The sequence below is a fragment of the Tenrec ecaudatus genome, chromosome 3, assembly GCF_050624435.1.
Source record: "Tenrec ecaudatus isolate mTenEca1 chromosome 3, mTenEca1.hap1, whole genome shotgun sequence".
NCBI classification, from domain to species: Eukaryota; Metazoa; Chordata; class Mammalia; order Afrosoricida; family Tenrecidae; genus Tenrec; species Tenrec ecaudatus.
In genome coordinates this window covers 2,076,317-2,094,409 of record NC_134532.1, presented here as the reverse complement: position 1 = coordinate 2,094,409, position 18,093 = coordinate 2,076,317, and positions in this window count along the sequence as shown.

Genomic DNA, 18,093 nt, shown 5'->3' with positions numbered 1-18,093 from the left:
ACTCTTCTCTGGGTTCTCACTTCACCTGGTGCTGAAGGGACCTCTCATAACCTCAGAGTGTATTGTCCTGTTTGTTTGCAAGAGGAAGGCTATTGTGCCAAGTTAAATCATCTGCTCTGGCTATTTGTTTTTATATCCAAAGTAACAAAGATTAGATCAATCAATAGAGAGCAAGGTTTTTGTTTCTGTTTTTAAGAAGGTGGGGAGGGGGGGGGACTTAATTCCTGTTGAAAAATGCACTTGGCAACGTGATAAGGTATACTAGCATATTATGTGGTGCTTGTAGAAACTAAAGAGCAATTTTCTCGCATTCGGTTACTATTGTAACTCTTAAACCAAGATGTGAACTTTGATGTGGGAAAATAAATTCATTGTATACTAGATGCACCATACATGCTCGGAGTACTCACTTTTCATCAGCATTCTCTTAACCCAAGTTTCATCTAATAACAGCTGTTACATTCCCAACATAGTGCATTTGAATTTAAATGGGTGCCATTTTCTGTACACCAATTGCTTATCAAAAGACAAGGCAGTGGGAGTCACCTGTGCTGAGACACATAGTCTGTAGAGAAATTCAAATCAAACGTAGCCTATAATTCTAAACAATGTCCTACATAAAATTTCCTCCTAGGAAACATAATGTCTTGGTGCTCGGCTCTGAACACTTGCTACCCAGACTGAAAATTGGGCAGAAGCTTTGCCATTTTGTTCTTAGTACTGGATGATCACTGAAAACTACATATAGGGACAATTTGCATTTATTGTACCCCCTCAAATGTTCTGTTTTTGTCTCATTTACTAAAGTAATTAGAAGTTGGACACCTAGTTTCCAGTCTTGGCTCTGCAACTGGTCGCTTGTCTTATTTGAGTGAACTGATTTAATCTTAGTGATTCCTCATTAAAATAAATTAAGGAACAAAGGTGAGTAAAATATATTATAGTGGCCACACGACCATGATCCATTCTAAATCCTGTTTTAAGTTATAGTGTATTTAATCCAAGTGGGACATCACCAAACAGAAACTACTCATATCCCCTTTGGCCTTTCACACATGACCCTTGACCTGCCTTAGAAAAGTAGTTGCCTGGAGAAAAGTCAGGGTCAGTGTTGTTGGTGTCCTCCCATTGAGTTGCTGTAAGCAGACAAGGCCAAATATTATCTCTATTCCCAATTTTACCGTTCAGTTATGTGTATGTTCACAAAACAATGTAGTTAAATAATATACTCTCTTCTTGGAATAGAAGTGTTTGGGGCTGAGAAACGTCCTTCATTTACTGCTCAATATTCTGGTGAGAGAAATGCAATACTCTTTTATACCTTTTAAATCGGGACGGGTCTTTCTTTTTTAATTGGGTAGATTCAATTTTTAAATGTTTATTGAAGTGATATTATCACCACATAAACAACTAGCCATTTTGACGTGAGCAACTCAGTGATTCTGAGCACAGTCACAAGGCTCTGCAACCAAAGTCCAGCCCAGCCAAAAGAATAAAAAGCACCCACACCCATGAAGAGATTTCTCCCCATCTCCCCTTCTCTCCAGCCCAGAGAAGTACCCATCTGCTTAAGGATCTTCCATGTTGGAGGGAATGTCAAATAAACAAAATTATGCAATACGTATTTTGTGGCTGGATTCTAGCACTTTGAATAATGCTTTTGAAGTTCATCCATGTAGTAACAATACTTTATGTTTTATGGATAAACAATATATTGTTTCACATACAGGATACTTCATGATGTGTTTATGCATCCCCTTCTGATAGACATTGGGTTCTTTCCACCTATGGTCTATTAAGAATAGTGATGCTAAGAATGAGTATATGTGTTATTAGTTTAAACACCTGTTTTCAAATTTTTGTCTATACCCAGGAACAGAATTACTGGATCAAATGATAATTCTATGCTTAAATGACTGAGAAATGACCAAAATGCATGAATATTCAAAACCTTCAGTAATGCATCTATTTGTTGAAACATCTCAGTTGGCATTCCATCAACTGTTAGAACCTTGGTTTTTGCCAACGATGTGAGCTGGAAGTATGGCTTTTGAGCAAAAAGCTAGTCATTTTTATTTTAGTCAGTCATGTGTAAGTATAATTTTTTTGTTATTCATTTGTAACTGCATGCCTTGACAATTTCTCAGATTTCAAATACAAACTTGGAATGGTAATCACTATTTGAATTCTGCTTATAGTACAAATTGACCCCTCCAACCTTCTTGCTCATTGTATAAGATCAAAAAGGAGTGATCACGAAGGGTCGAGGGGACCAGGTATCAAGCACTAAAGGGGAAAAAGAAAAAAAAATCATATCATTGTGAATGAGGGGCATGTGCAATGGGGACCCAATGCCCATCTGTAGACAACTGGACATCCCTTGCAGAGGCGTAGTAGGGAGGAGATGAGTCACTCAGGGTGCAGTATAGCATTGATGAAACACACAACATTCCTCTAGTTCTTAAACACTTCCTCCCCGCCACTATCATGATCCCAATTCTACCTTGCAAACCTGGTTAGACCAGAGGAAGCATAGCCTTGGAGATGGGAGCTAGAAACACAGGGAATTCAGGACGGATGAACCCCTCAGGACCAGTAGTGAGAGTGGTGATACCCGGAGGGAAGAGAGAAGGGGGGCTAGAAAGGGGGAACCGATTACAAGGATCGACATATAATCTTCTCCCTGGGGGATAGACAAGAGAAAAGTGGGTGAAAAGAGATGCTGGGCAGTGTAAGATATGATAAAATAATAATTTATAAATTATCAAGGGTTCATGAGGGAGGGAGGAGCAGAGAGGGAGGGGGCAGGGAAAGAGAAAAAATGAGGAACTGATTCCAGGAGCCCAAGTGGAAAGTGAGAGTTTTGAGAATGTTAAGGGAAATGAATGTAAAGTGTGCTTCACACAATTGATGTATGTGTGGATTGTGATGAGTTGTATGAGCCCCAATAAAATGATTTTTTTTAAAAAGAGTGCTCCGTTGGAAAGTAGCTAGCAAGATACTGAGTTATAGCATTTTTGTGTGTGTACTTAGTATCTTTACTGCACTTCCTGTGTTTGTGGCTTTGTGTAGTCTGTTGTGTATCTTAAGATTTACAGCCCGCTTACACAATATTTGTGATCAATATTGTTAGAAGAAATTAGCATAAATATCATTTGGAACTTGGCATAAGGTGAACTGTGGGAAACAGAACTGGGAAGAGAGTGTATGCAAACAAGCTCTCTTCGCTAATATTTAAAGAGTCGTTTTAACCAGGCTCAATCACTTCAGGGCAAGGGTCCAATATTTGGCGTGATAATGCCTTCATGCACATTGTCCTCCTTCATTCAGTACCATCAGTTCTTGGGTCCTGTTTCTGTCATGGCTGACTGTCAACAATTCGTTGGGCATAGTAGCTCGGTGCACATTGTCCTCCTTCATTCAGTACCATCAGTTCTTGGGTCCTGTTACTGTCATAGCTGAGTGTCAACAATTCGTTGGGCATAGTAGCTCGGTGCACATTGTCCTCCTTCATTCAGTACCATCAGTTCTTGGGTCCTGTTACTGTCATGGCTGAGTGTCAACAATTTGTTGGCATAGTGACTCGGTGCACATTGTCCTCCTTCATTCAGCACCATCAGTTCTTGGGTCCTGTTACTGTCATGGCTGAGTGTCAACAATTCGTTGGGCATAGTAGCTCGGTGCACATTGTCCTCCTTCATTCAGTACCATCAGTTCTTGGGTCCTGTTACTGTCATGGCTGAGTGTCAACAATTCGTTGGGCATAGTGACTCGGTGTATTCCTGTCCTCTTTTCTTGATGTTTCCTCCACTGCTCGACATTACATGCGGGCTGTCATTAGGTGCCATGGAGTTGGTCCCGACCCACAGTGACACTCTGCACAACAGACTCAAAGGGTCCTGTGAGGCCATCTGCCCAAGTGTTTACATGTTTGAGCCCATTGTGGCGGCCTCTGTATCATCTGCATCACTGACGGTCTCTACTTTAATAAGCATGATGTCCTTCACCAGGGACTGGTCTCAGCTGTCAACATGTCCAACGTATGTATAGGGAGTCTCACTCTTGCCTCTAAGGAGCACTCTGGCGATACTTCTTCCAAGACAGAATTGTTTGTCCTTTAGGCAGTCCATGGTACTTCTCCAGCACCATATTTCAAATGTATGGATTCTTCATCAGTTTTCTTTACTCAATGTCTTTCATATGCATATGAGGCCATTGAAAATGCCTTTAGTCAGATGTACCTTAGTTCTCAAACTAACACCCTTGCTCTTCAATATGCTAAACAGATCTTGTGCAGCAGCTTGACCTAACACAATGAGACTTTTGATCTCTTGATCTGCTTCCATGAGCATTGATTGTGGATTCAAGTAAGACAAATCCTTGACAACTTCAACCTTGTCCCATGTATCATGATGTTACCTACTCATCCAGTTGTGAAGACTTTAGTCTTCCTTACATTGAGTTATAATCCATACTGAAGAATGAAGTCCTTGAACTTCATTGCCCAGGGTTTCAGGTCTTCCTCATTTTCAGCAAGCAAGTTTGTGGCATCTGCATATTCCAGGTTGTTAATAAATCTTCCCCCAATGGTGATGCCACATTCTTCTTCATATAATCCAGCTTCTTTGATGATTTGCTATGCATGCAGAATAAATAAATATGCCTCAGAGAGATTCTGGATTGTATGGAATTTCTATTCTCAGTTGTTTGAGATAGTACCGTATTACCTTCCTACCAGTCATTGTTTATATTTATAGTCCCACAAGTAGTTTCTGAATGTTCTGATCTTTCTACAGACTCTCCAGTATTTTCTGTTTTATTGAACTTGGTTGTTAATATCAGTGTGCAATGGAATTTCATTGCTGTTTTGATTTGCATGTCCTGGATGAAATATTTAGCATAAATCTAACTAGATAAACTAATAACTTGTAAAAAATACACAAAACTACACTATTACAAGAAACAAAAATAGCCCTACACAAATGGAATAATATTTCATGTTCAAATGGAATAATATTTTATATTCATGGTTAATAAAACTTCATATTTTGAAAATGTCAGTACAACCCAGAGCAATGTACAAATACAGCACAGTTTTGATAGAAAAACTAATTCACAACATCATAAGGACAAGGAAGAAACCAAGAATAGACAAAGAGTTTCTCACAAAGAAGAAAAAAGTAGTAGACCAATAGCTTCCTCACCTCAAAACCATTACAAAGCCACAGTAATTAAAGCACCCTTTTCCCTGGCACACCAATAGATACATAGACCAATGGAACAGAATAAAGAACCTAGAAATATTTAATCAGAATAGAGTCTGGGGTATTCAAATAAGCAGCAATCTAATGAAGAGTCACCTAAGCCCATGCGGCTTGTGGGATACAAAGATGACAATTAAACAATTCAAATATGGAGAAGGTAAATGCATTAGAGCTAAAATTATGAACACCCAATGCGTATAAGGCTACTGAGGACAGTGGGAACCCAAACCCATCTGCAGAGTATCTAGCCAGATGGTAGAGAGCCAACCCACTCTAGCCACAGGCAAGAGTCCGGAACCTAACAACTGCAAAGACCCATTGCAATCTTAATTATGCTGGATGGAATGCAATACTTGGACAGTTGCCCTCCTTAGAGACCCAACCAGATTTGTTCTAGGTACAAGAATGTCTTACTTTTTCCATGACAAAAGTTTCTTCTTCCCTGGATTTTAAAATATTGATGGGGGTCTTTTATTTCTTACTCATTATTTTTATTTTGATCTTTATGTTATTATTATTTTATTCTTACTATTTTATTTTGATTTTGTTTTTTATTGTTTTTTTGGGTTTTCTAGTTTGTGAAGCACAGAAGAAATGGATGAATAGTGATAATAATTGATGCATGCGTTTATAGGGGATATGGGGGTGGGAATGGGAGATCAGGAGGGTAAAGGGATTTTGAAAGTAAACCATGAATGCAGGAGGGAGGGGGGATCACTAGAACTGATTGAGATTACATAACTCATTTTAAAGGTGATTTAACCATGGCGGGGAGGTTGGGCAGGAAGTGTTCCAAAATTGGCTGTAGTAGTGATGGTATACTTCTTCTTGATATGATTGAACGATTGAACTATTGAATTGTATAATATGTGGATTAGGTTCCAACAAAACTGTAGGAAAAAAGAAGAGTAATGGACTCTGAAGAAGATGATGATTATTTAATAAGAATGTTTAGACTGACCTTAATGGCCAGATAATACTTGGTAGAAGTGTAGACTTGTTTGGATGTTTACTTTGTTTATAGTCTATATACCTTTCAAAACAAACTGGTTATACAGCATTGAAAACAAAAACAACATCCAGAAATAAATTCATCACCCAACTGACCAATCTGTGACAAAAGGCTAGAGAACATTAAGTGGGACAGAGATTGTCTCTGTAACAATCGGTGTTGGCAAAACTCAATTTCCATTTGTAGAAGAGTGAAACGGGACCCATATCCACCCCATGTATAATTTAAAGGGCCTATTGCAGTACATAGATACACTATCAAATATAGCAAAGGAAACAAACACACTAGATGACAAAATAGATGACTAGGACTTACAAAAACATCCACCACAAGACTTACCAGAAGAGTAAAAAGCAAACACACAGAGTGGGAAAGAATTTTTGACAGCAACAAAATGTACATGAGGAAAACTCTAAAATTTATAGAAACTTGCAACACCTCAATCAGAGAAAGATAAACACCCCAATTAAAAAGGGGGCAAAGGAAATGAACAGACAGTTCAGCAAAGATAACACCCAAAGGGCCAACAAACATGAAGAAACACTCATAATCAATTCAAAGCAACCATGATATAACATAGTACACTGGCATGGACAACCAAGATCAGTAAAACAGAAAATAACAAAATGCTAGAGAAGCCTTGGAGAGATGAGAACCCTCTCAAATATAAACAACTGTGTGAGTTGATATGGCACCACTTCAAACAACTGGGAATAGAAATTCCATAAAATCCAGGAATCCCTCTGCTTAAAAAAGTAAGAATCATAATTCAAACAGACATATGCACATCTATGTTAAGTGAAGCACTGTTCACAACAGCAAGAAGATGGACACAACCTAAATGTACACAATTAGAGAATGAATAAAGAGATCCTGGTACATACACACAATTGAATACTATACATTACTAAAAATAATGACAGAAATTAGAAGAATTATCACTTATAGCATCAACACCTTGGATTTGGGAATGTAGTCTCCTGAGCCCTTCACCATACTTGTTCAATCAGGGTAATAAGAAAACTATCTGAGAAGTTAAACCATATGCGGAAGGGCAGGGTATCAAGATTGGGGGAAGATTTGTGATATGCAGATAACATACACTTGCTTGCTGAAAGCAAGAAGGACTTGAAGCACTTGCTGATGAAATTCACAAACTGCAGGATGGCTTGCAACTCAATAGAAAGCAAACCAAACTCCTCACAAGAGGACCAATAGATAACATGATAAACAAAAAGTGTGACGTCAAGGATTTCGTTTTGTTTGAGTCTACCATCAAGGCCATGGAAGCTGTCATCAATAAATCAAATGATCTATTGTATTAGATAAATTCAAGCCTCGGGTGACACCAGTCCCTGCAAAAGTAAATCATGATTGCAAAACAGAGGGGCAGTGTAAAAGAGGAGGGCCTTCCACGAGGTGACCACAACAATGGGCTCAAACGCGACAATTGTAAGCATGATGCACGACAGGGAAGTGTGATTTTCTGTTATTCATAGGGTCCCTCTGAGTCTTTACCAACTGGAAGACACCTAACCAGAGCAACAACTCTTGTGCCAGGCCATTAATATGCATGCAGCCTTGGACACACTATTTGACATGCCATGGCTGTTTATCATTCATCTTGTTTAACCAGCTTGGCTTTTGCCACAGGCGAAGTCAGAAGTAGCTCTTTTCTCACAGACTGAACGTTAACTTCTTTTGAGCCATTACTGGTAGAAATAATCCAAGTAACTATTTAAGAATGAAAAGTGATACCTTTGTACTTCCCTCCCTTCTATCTCTTACAAAATCCTGTGTTTCCATGAATCGTAGCATTTTAATGAATCTCACATCTGCTGTCCACTGAGGACATGGTGGCATGGGGGCATGTCTACGCTCCTGTGGCTACACACAGGAGAAAGACCCTCTGAAACCCTGTCTGTACAAGAATGATTGCCGTAATGCTGTCAGAGGTGCCTCCACCCTCGAACTGCCTTTAACCTATTCTGACACCAACAGTGCTCCCACAACACTCTACTTCTCTCCTGGATTCCATAATCCATTGTAAGAACCACACAAAGTACACAGAAAATATTCATGATCATGGGGTTTATTAGAGAAACTAACGGGTTACCACTAGTCAGCATCGGAAAACAAGAAAATACAGTCCTTTTGTGGGCAGCAGTGCCTCTTCTCAGCCTTGCCAACAGGCTCTTCTCGCTACTCTATCACAGAAATGTTGGGACACAGCTATCTGGCCAAGCACCTGTAAAAGATATATATTTGTTCCCATGTCAAAGAAAGTTGCTTCACAGAATGTGGAAATTATCTTTAAAATAAAATCATTAATATCACATGCAAGGAAAGTTTTGATGAAGGTCATTTAAAAATGAAACCCTTGACAACTTTCATCTTGCTCCATTATCGTGAGGCTACCTGCTGGTACAGTTGAGGAGATTTTGGTTTTCTTTACAGTGTCTTGTAACCTACACTGAAGGCCGCAATCCTTGATCTTCTTCAGTAAGTGCTTCAAGCTCTCCTTCCTTTTAGCAAACGAAGTTGTGTCATCTGCATATTACAGATTGCAAATAAACCTTCCTCCGGTCCTACTCCCTCTTTCTTCTTTGTATAAGACAGCACACACATGGAATAAGAATGACGAGAGGAGCCAACCCCGGTGCACACCTTTCCTGGTTTTTGAAGCATGCAGTATTCCTTTGTTCTGTCCGCACAACTAACTCTTGGTCCGTGTATAAGTTACACATGAAGACGATGTACTGTTCTGGTATTCCCAATCTTCTCCAGGCTATCCATAGTTATGAGGCACAGAGTCAAATGTCTTAAGATAGTCAATAAAATACAAGTAAACAGCTTTCTGGAATTCTGGTATTCTTTGCTTTCATTCAAGATCCATCTGACATCAGCAAGGATGTGCCTTGGTCCATGTCCTCTTCTGAATCCAGCCTGGATTTCTGGCAGCTTCCTACCAAAGTACTGCTGCCACTATGGTTGAATAGTCCTCAGCAAACATTTGCTTGGCATGATTTGATAATTTTCCAAATTCTGCTAGTCCCCTCTCTTTGGAATGGGTGTAAATAGGTATGGCTTCCCATCCTGCGGCACAGATAACTGCTTCCAATGCTTCATCAGCTTGTGGGAGTATTTCAGTTAGTAATCAGTCAATTCCCAAAGCCTGGTTTTTTGCTAATACCTTCAGGTGTAGTTTGGAATTCTTTCTTCAGGACTATCAGCATTTAATCATGGGCTAGTTCTTAAAATGGTTAAATGTTGAGTTGTTCTTTTTGGTCCAGTGAATCTTTTTATTCTTTTTGTCATCTTTCAGTGCTTCCCACCAATAGGTAATCAAACACACTACCATTGAGTCAAAGCTGATCGTACCCACCCTACAAAACAGGGTAGAGCTGCCCCCATGACTGCTAGGTATCTGGACAGGGGGTTGGTCCTCTCCATGCCAAGGCGCTCCCTACAGGTGGTTGCTGCAGAGAATCAGGCAAGCCCAGCCAGCCATAAAGTCTAAAGAGGATGCACAAATTCAGGCCCTGGAGCTAGGAAGGAAGTACACCAGGGTGGGCCCAAGCTAGGCCAGGTGGGCTTAATTCTGCCAATGGGGTCAACCAGCACGGTGGACTGTTTCTCCCAGCAGAAGACCCTAAAAAAGGCTGGAACTTCGAGACCACCACCCTCTTTTCAGCTCCTCCTCCACAGTCCCGCATGGCTGGGCTGTAGTCCCGCACGGTAGGGCCTCGGTCTCTCACACTCTCTCTCTCTGGCTTGTGTTCAATTCCTGTAAAGCCTGACACTGCTTCTGTCCTTTATAAAAACCCACTTGGATCACAAACCAGGCTTCAATGTAAATTCTTTCTGTGGGAAGCCAAGGCCCAAGATATTTTCCACTTGAAGGACCTAACATGATTTTCTAAGACACTGACTCTTTACTCGAGTAGAAAGCTTCCCCCATCATTCAGTATTTTACCCATTGCATCATGTGCTAGTTATGTAATTGTCCATTTCAGAGGATTATGGGTGAAATTGGATCATAGCCAATGAGGCCTTGGGTGGGCATGACCTTCTCCTGAGCATTCTGGGAAATCCGGTACTTCCTCTTTGGAGGTGGGACACTCTCTGCTCACACCCTGGGAAACATAGCAGCTGACATGAGACATGGACTCACCCTGATGCAGAAAGCCCTGCCAGCGCTGAGATGTTTCCAATGCCACTGGATCCAAGGACTTTATACTCACTGGCCTGTGATCTTCTGTTTGGCATCATTGCATGTGTTTCGTGAGTCTGAAGAGGACTTTATAGATTGAAATCAGACATATAGGCTAATATCGGATTTATGGACTTGATATGGACTGGGCTGGGATATTTTCCCAATGTTCAATTGCTCTCGGATATAAATCTCTTTCTTATACCTATATGTGTGTCCATGAATTTGTTTCTCTAGTCTACCCAGACTAACATAAATCTTTTAATATTGCAATTTGCGGCTTGAATTTTTCTTCAGTTCTTTCTGTTTGATATATAATAGGCGTGCTCTTTGGTTTTCTAAATATAGGTCTTAGCACATTTCATTATAATATTTTACTTTGTTTTCTTAAGCCCTTTGAAGTTTTCTGTTCAATATTTTTACTTCATCATTTCTTCTCTTGACCTTAGCTATTGTAGATGATCCCTAGGGGTATAGTGGGCTAAGCACGGAGTTGCCAATCACAAGGTCAGCTGTTCCAATACACCAACGATTCCTCAGGAGAAAGATGAGACTGTCTATTCCAGTGCAGATTGAAAGTCTCAGAAATCCTAAGTTTTATTCTGTCCTATAGGGTCATGATTAGTCAGAGCTAACTTGATAGCAATGAGTGTATTTCTCTGTGATTAAGAGAAAATTTCATAGTCTCCTCTGACATCCCCTTTGACCTGTTTTCTTGCCTGTTTTTAAATTTTTGTACCAGTTTTATCGATAGATTCACATATCATACAATCCAATAATTTAAACAGATGAACCTAGTTGTAAAATCATCACAATAATCAATTTTAGAATATTTCTTCTTTTCTTCACTCATTATTAGTCCCCCATCTCCGACCAACCTCCCCTGTCATATCCCCAAGAAAATATTAACCTACCTACTGTCTTTATAGATTTATTTATGCTGGAATTCTTAGTAAGAAAAACATAAACATACACCCAAGAAAACTTGTAACAACAATAAAACGCACCCCAACACCCACAACAGCCAATAAAACATTGAAAACCGTTAGTTGAAAAGATAACAGAAAATTATAAAAGCAGATCAAATGTAAAGTGGGTTAAAAGGGAGAGAACAAATGATGCGTTGTTAAATGTTAAGCCACCTCTATCTGGAGGAGTTCTCTTTCCGATGTGCTCTTTCTTAAAGCAAAGCTAGTCACATCCCTCATTCCAACTGAGGGCCCTGCAAAGGAATTTGGGGTTTTACTGCTTTCTTGTGTTTTTAAAGACCTTTTGCTTTCTTCATGTCTGAGATTGGTGATGCCATTCCAGAGCTCCTCAGATCATTTGTAATTAGTGTTCAATGAGTCGTATCTACAAGGGGGTACCCGCTAAAAAAAGTGGAATATTTTTTTCAAAGCTATGTATTCAATTTTTTTTTAACAAAACAGCCTTGTAACCCTCAAAGTCCTCTCCATTATACTGAATATGAAGACATTGGTCAACTCTGTGATTCCATTCTTGGAAACATTTTCCAAACTCATCTCTTTCTGTTTGGATGGCTGACAGCTCCTGTTTCATTTTTTTCTTCACCTCTTCTATGTCATCAAATTGCTGTGCTTTCATGTCTTTCTTCATTTGCAGAAACAAAAAGAAGTTGCCCAGAGCAAGTCAAGTGAGTAAGGATCATGGGGCAAGAGAGGCATGCTGTTTTTGCCAAAAGCTGGCGCACCGAGATAACCGTGTGAGCAGGTGTGCTGTTAGGGTGGCAAAACCTGTCCCCTGTATGCCACAAATCAGGCCTTTTTTGTCACACACCGTGACGTAATATTTTCAGGACCTCTAAATAGAAAATTCGATGAGCAGTTTGACCTGTTGGAAGGAACTGCAAAGGCACTATCCCCTTCATATCGAAAGCAACAAATAAGCCTCGTGTTTTGTTTATTTTGGGGGGTGGGGTTGGCACCCCCTTGTATTATCCAGGTAATCTCAAAATTCAGGTGGTATCGACTCAGAGTTATTTTGGCTCTCAGGGACATTCTTGAATTTTCTTTAGCTTTAACGTGAACTTGCATATAAGAATTTGGTGGTCTGTTGGACAGTCAGACCCTGGCCTCATTTTGTCTTCTGGCAATGGATATTGCCTGTGATTTCAGTGAGAGTATTACAATAAATTATCCAATGCAGCAGAGAAATAAGAGTGGTTTGGGAGGGTTTAGTGTCAGAATAGAGTAAAGGAAGTTGGTGATTGGAAGCATGTCTGAGTTCTGCCCTGTGGCTTCTGCTTTGGGCGAGTGTGGAGTTGGATTCTCCTTCACCTTAGGGAAGTCAAAGTACATCAGATGTCACCACTCTTCCATATCCTCAGAAATACACATTCTATTTTCAGTATAATAAAAGAAGAGAAAATATTTCCTAAATATTTTATGTTGGTTGTTTACTGCAGTGAAAATACTTTATGAACTGAATTAAAAATAGTTTGTTTTATCTGCTTCTTTTTGCTTTTTTATGTGTCTCTATGAACAACTAAAACTAGAAATGCTCTGTATTTTCACTGTATTATGTGTCCAAAGAACTGCACATCATAATTCTCTCAAAGAGTTACAGTCCCAGGCACCCCCAGGGCCAGCTCTGACGTGTTTTCTAGGGTTAATATGAGTCATAATTGTTGGAAGGCAGTGAGTTTGAGTTCATAGGAGCACTTTAAATTGGAGTTGACTAGAAAGTAATGAGTTTGGTGTTTTTCTTGCACAGAATACTATTTTAATGAGGTCCTCTGAGTGTAGCCCGTTTCTCAAACGTTTTCAACATAAACAAAGGAGACACAGAAGAAGGCCAGCACAAAGGGGAGAGAGATGGATGTCACATGAAGATCTCCAATTAATGCCATAAAACTGCCATGAAAAGAAGCACACGACAAAGCACAAGGCAGTCAGAAACTCTTCACCTAAAGCTGCAGCATTGAACTTGACCTTCTAGCCTACTACGCTATTAGAAAACAAATTTCTGTTCATTGAAGTGACCCCTTTGGAATATTTCTGATACAGCAGCATGAAGAAACTAAGATAGAGTCACTTGGTATTTCTACTGTACAATGATAAACTATACTTTCCCCCAACCAATAACTGCTACCACTGGGAATTTCAATTGCATGCATACATCTCTTTGTCCATGACCTTGCTCTTTTCTGCTTATGAGATCTACTTTCCTGGGTCCATCCCTTTTCTGGGATCTTTAATACACTGACCTAACTTTTACCTTCTCTCATCTCTTTGAACCTTGGGCCCTCTCTGTATATGCCCTTGTATCTATCTGTACTTCAATGACAAATTATTATACTTGAACAAGAGCACACCAAATTAACTTAGAACTCCTGGTGTAGCATGGTGATCATGCCAAGGTCTCATTTTGAATGAAAACTAACTTCTGCATTGAGAAAGCATCTTGTCATTTCTTCTTTAAAAAAATAATAAATCATTTTTGGGGGGGGGGCTCTTACAGCTCTCATCACAATCCATACATGCATCCATTGTGTCAAGCACATTTGTACATATGAGCTGATACCAAGGGATCAAGTAGAAAGAAAATGTTTTGAAAATGATGATGGCAACGTATGTACAAATGTACAGTTTGTCATTTCTGGAATTCTCTGCAACACCTTAAAATTTCTTGGTAAATAATTTTAGAAAACAATGTGACTTTGCTTGCTTGCTTAAGAATACATCCGATTCTGGAAAACAGGTCAAAAATTATTTTAAAAATACTCACTCAAAACAAATGTATGTCCTCCCTGTATAAAGAGTCTTATGACTGTTTCAAAGACAGATGAACCCAATTTAATGATTGCTGTATAACATTAAAAAAATACATCGGAAATTCATGTAATCTTTAACCGATCAGATACACCATCATCCAAATTTGTAATTTTTGCCTGTCAGCCAAGCACTGAATTTTAATTGAATTTCCTTATATTTGATCTTATAAACTCTCTGAACTGTGGACACTTAGTTCAGAAACCCCAATTTCAGTTGAATGGTGCCATTTGCTTTATTATATTTGTCAGCGTCAGAAGTGTGGTTCTGTGTAGCCAGGAGGCTTATGCTCTCCTGGCCTGGTACCAGCAGGAACATCTGTCTCATTGCTTTCCCAGACCTTCTGAAGGGTTGTCTCTGGAATGAAAAGATCATAGAATTTTCCCACACGGCTTTTTCTTCTTTTGAAGCCCCCTCAAATTCTCAGAGGGCCCTTTTGTGCTCTTGTGCCTTCTGAGCAGCACTGTCAATCAATAGATCACCTCTCATGTAACTTAACCAGCATCGCCCCTTAGGACCATCTTGCTCCCCTGATCAGCTGACCCACGTCGCAATCCTTCATTTGGCCATGTGCTTTACTTGTGACTCTGGCTAGAGCTGCTGTCCTTGTCTGCTATGAGCTGAACGTCTGCTGGACTGTTTGCTCTGGGCATACAGCCCCACTGTGGCCTGTTATCCAGCCTCCTTGTTAACCTCTCACCCCGGAGTCACCGGTCCCATCACAGGTGGAGACTCACTTGCGGTGTCTTCTCTCCGATGGAGTCCTTTTCAGGGTTCTGGACTCTGACTCCCCAGCTGCTCTCCTACTGGATAAATGAGGACAAGCGAGTGAATAGGACTAAGTGAGCTTTTGAGATTTCATCTCACACTACAGTTTGGGAAACAGAAAGATGTAGATTTGTTAGGGTCTCGTCCAGCGAGACCCTCACACGGTGACCTGGAGGGGCAACGAACCTGGATGGGAAAAAGAAAGAGAGACATAGGGCAAGACAAGTGCTGATCAAGCCCGTTTATTTTGCCAAAACTCTGGGTATATATTCACAACAGAGAAGGGAGTGGGAGGCACATATTCCAATGAAGCACACTGTGTAACAACCGCACACTGTACAACAACCAATCAGCCACATGTTCCCAATAAGGTACAAAGGGTGCGCAACAGTACTCAAAGACGTCCGTGGTGACGTCCGCATGCAAATCAAGGCTTACCGGGTGAACTTATCACGATGTTCCTAATATGGTATCTCTGCAGTTCAATGGGTGCTCAGTACTTTGACTAATGGCAACAAGGTCAGTTATCGGAACTGCTCATGCTACTGAGCACGTCGTTTGGAATGTGGGGGCGAAGTTGGGCGGGAAAGAAAGCCTTGCTGTTAGAAAGCGGCCAAGTTTCTGCTACGTGTCTGAGGCCAGGGTCTTAATGGCTATCGGCTCCCAACATAGATTCGGATTATAGTCCTGCTTGTCCTTCTGTATTGTTTGCTATCTGCCTGATCAGAAATGGAGTGGTGCGCCTCTATGAATGGCAAAGGGTCCTTACAACTTAACAGAGCTTTGGCTCTCAAGGACTAGATTACTTTGAAATGTAATTGGATCATGTAAGTTCATATTTCATACTCCTGTCCAATGCCAAGTCCATCGAATTGGAGGAGTATCAGCAAATATCCCAGAATTCATGTAAATTATATGGGTTTATTTCCCAAACATTGAAATTCTGCCCAACATTGTTTAGTTTCTTGGGCCTTTTTCTTATTAGTACACTGGGAAAAGACTTGTTTCCTGTAATACAATAAATGTATTAAAAACAATAGATAAAAATATTTTATATGAAAAAAAAGAGTTGTCTCACGTGAGTTCCCTCTGGGACCTCAACTCTGTTCAATTTGGGCACCGAGTTCTCTGAAGTGTATTGGAGATTACTTTCTCTTTCATTTGTGCCCATAGCTGTTTTCTCTTTAATCTGCCCTAGGATTGGTGAATATTGTTTAGATGCATAAAGCCTGAAATTCTCAGAAACTATGGAGGTAATTCTACTTTATTGCAACTCAGGATTATTATAAGTCATGCAAAGACCAACTGTTGGAAGGCATTAGGTCAGCAGCCAGTGCTTATCACAAGCAATGAAGACTCTTCTAGAATGAGGTGGTCGTTAGACAGTCTAGAATACCAGACGGCCTGTTACCTGCAAGCAAAGTTGCAGTCCATGGCAAAAGCATTCTATAGAATGTCTAAAATTCTCAATTCTTTTCTGAGAAAAACTGCTTAGCAAAAGAATAGGAAAATAAGAAGAAAAGTAGTTATCATTTGTCTTTCAAAACCCAATGAGGCGGATTGACACAGTGCCCACATGAGGCATTGTAGATGGCGCAAGACCAGGCAGTGTCTCCTTGTTGTACCCTGTTGTATTTAGGGTCACTGTGAGCGGGAATGGACTTCAGGGCACTAACATCAACAACTTAAAACCTACGTAAATTAAGATGGCCGACTTTTATATTTGACCATTAACCAAAGGTAAAATGTATGGGGCAGCCGAAGGCCTCCTTAGTTCCCATCTCAGAGGTCATGAGACTCCAGGGAAGCCTATAAAGGGCTCCTTCCAATTAAGTGAACGCCTTTAAGACAAAAGAGAACAATAATAAATGCTGTCTTGTTATATTTATCAGAATGTTACATAAAACCCATTATGAAAAAACATAACCAAGTTTTCCATTACACAGGAATTCTAAGAACTGTAAAATAGAAGCAATGAGAACTTCTGCCATGGTCTAGAAAAATGTTTTCAGCCCTAGGCAGAAACATTCTGTCATATCGATACCAATGAATAAGTCAAATTGAGCAAAGACATTGTAATTTAATAAAATCTTTTAAAACTTTTAAAGATTTTTATTGGCATATAATTCATATATCATACAGGTCAACAGTTCAATCATATTGAGAAGAGTTTTGCAATCATCCACACAATACATTTTAGAACATTTCCTTCTTTGCTGTCATTGTTTTTGTTTTTTGATTTTATCATTTTAATGGGAGCTTGTACAGCTCTTATCACAATCCATACATGCAACCATGTGTCAAGCACATTTCTACATTTGTTGTCATCATTCTCAAAACATTTGCTTTCTACTTAAGCCCCTGGTATCAGCTCATTTTTGCCCACCCCCCTCTCCCTTGCTCCCTCATGAATGCTTGATAATTTATATATATATTTTTTCATGTCTTAAACCGACCGCTGTCTCCCACTCACCCACTTTTCTGTTGTTCATCCCCCTGGAAGGGGATGATCTGTGGCTCATTGTGATCAGTTCCCCCAATTTAATACAATATTAAAGGGTCAAAATAAGGATGGGGAAAATGTGGAAAGTGGTAAAGGTCAAGAATATGTAAACAAATGTATTTCAAAATAATTATATTTCATAGGCTTAAAATAATTTCCAGTATCTTTAGGTAACTTGTTGTACTTGTTAAGTGCCACCAAGTTGGCCACAGCTCATAGAGAACCTCCACATGACAGAATGAAATAATGAACGGTCCTGGGCCATCCTCACAATTTTCCCAATGGCTGAGCCCATTGTTGCAGCTGTGGCATCAACTCACGTCCTTGAGGCCCTTCATCTTCTTCACTGCCCCTTCATTACCAAGCAAACAATTAGCTGTAGAATTTTTTATTATCCAAAGGTTTAAAGACTTATTAATCTTAATATTTTCTTAAGTATATCCTGACGACATAATATTACATCTTTTTCTTTTCTTTTTTAAATCATTTTATTGGGGCCTCATACAACTCTTATAAGAATCATCCATCCATCCATCCATCCA